This window comes from Arachis duranensis, chromosome 4, assembly GCF_000817695.3.
Source record: "Arachis duranensis cultivar V14167 chromosome 4, aradu.V14167.gnm2.J7QH, whole genome shotgun sequence".
Classification (NCBI taxonomy): domain Eukaryota; kingdom Viridiplantae; phylum Streptophyta; class Magnoliopsida; order Fabales; family Fabaceae; genus Arachis; species Arachis duranensis.
Window position 1 is genome coordinate 3,073,714 of NC_029775.3, and position 1,059 is coordinate 3,074,772.

Sequence of the window (1,059 nt, forward strand, 5' to 3'; positions counted from 1 at the left end):
TATATTATTACTTTTCAACTTTTCATTATCTACTACTAGCCGAGTAGTCATATATGCCACTTGCATTCTCCCGATATTTATGGGATTTGCCTACACAAATTATAATAATGCTATATAAAAAATACCAACAAATTAAATTTATATTTATAATAAAAATATGAACAAAAGTACGTAAAAATTTAGTAGCTAATTTTTAATTAAATTTAACTAATATATACCTTAAAAATACAGGTTAAGATTATAAATTTAAAAAAATATATTAAAAATTTTCATTAATAATAATCTTATTGTACTGTATTAGGATATATGTTAGTAAAACTTTTATAATATATTCAAAATATGGTTGTGATAAAAAATTGTACAAATTGTTAAACCAATAATTTAATCAACAGTTAAATGTGCAGTATAGCCTATTAGAGTTGGATAGAATAATGATGGTGTAGACTCACTATTACAACATTTTTGTGGTGGATTTTTAATGTTTGATAAGAAAGTCTATCCAACTGGAGTTAAGAGTAATATATAGTACGACTATTTCAGTATTTTGTAAATTTTGATTTATTAATTTGTGGATAAGATTTGTTTGTAATAGCTCACATTGGTAAAATAAGGAACTTTTAGTTTCAATTTAAAATTTTTTCTGTTTTTAAAAGTTGTAAAAGGAAAAAGAGGTCAAGCAAACAAATCAGTTTTTTGTTTTGATTTAATACCAGAATAAAACAGAAAGCAAATATGCCCCAACTTTTATTAGCTACCCTAAGTACAACATTTAACAATAATTGAACTTCTTTTTGTTAAGTCACCGAAAAAAAATTATTTTGTTAGGATTTTTAAATTTGTTACACTTGTTAGGGATAGTGGAGTTAATTGCATGAATCCAATGTGAAATAAAACATTAGGCGTTAACTCTATATTCATTATCAACCTTATTTTTATGTTTAAACGGATAAATAAATTTTAAAAAATTTATATTTTAGATAAATTAATTTTAAAAAGTATTAATGAAAATTTTTACAATAACATAGATAAATTAGTTTAAATTAAAATTTTTTTATCATA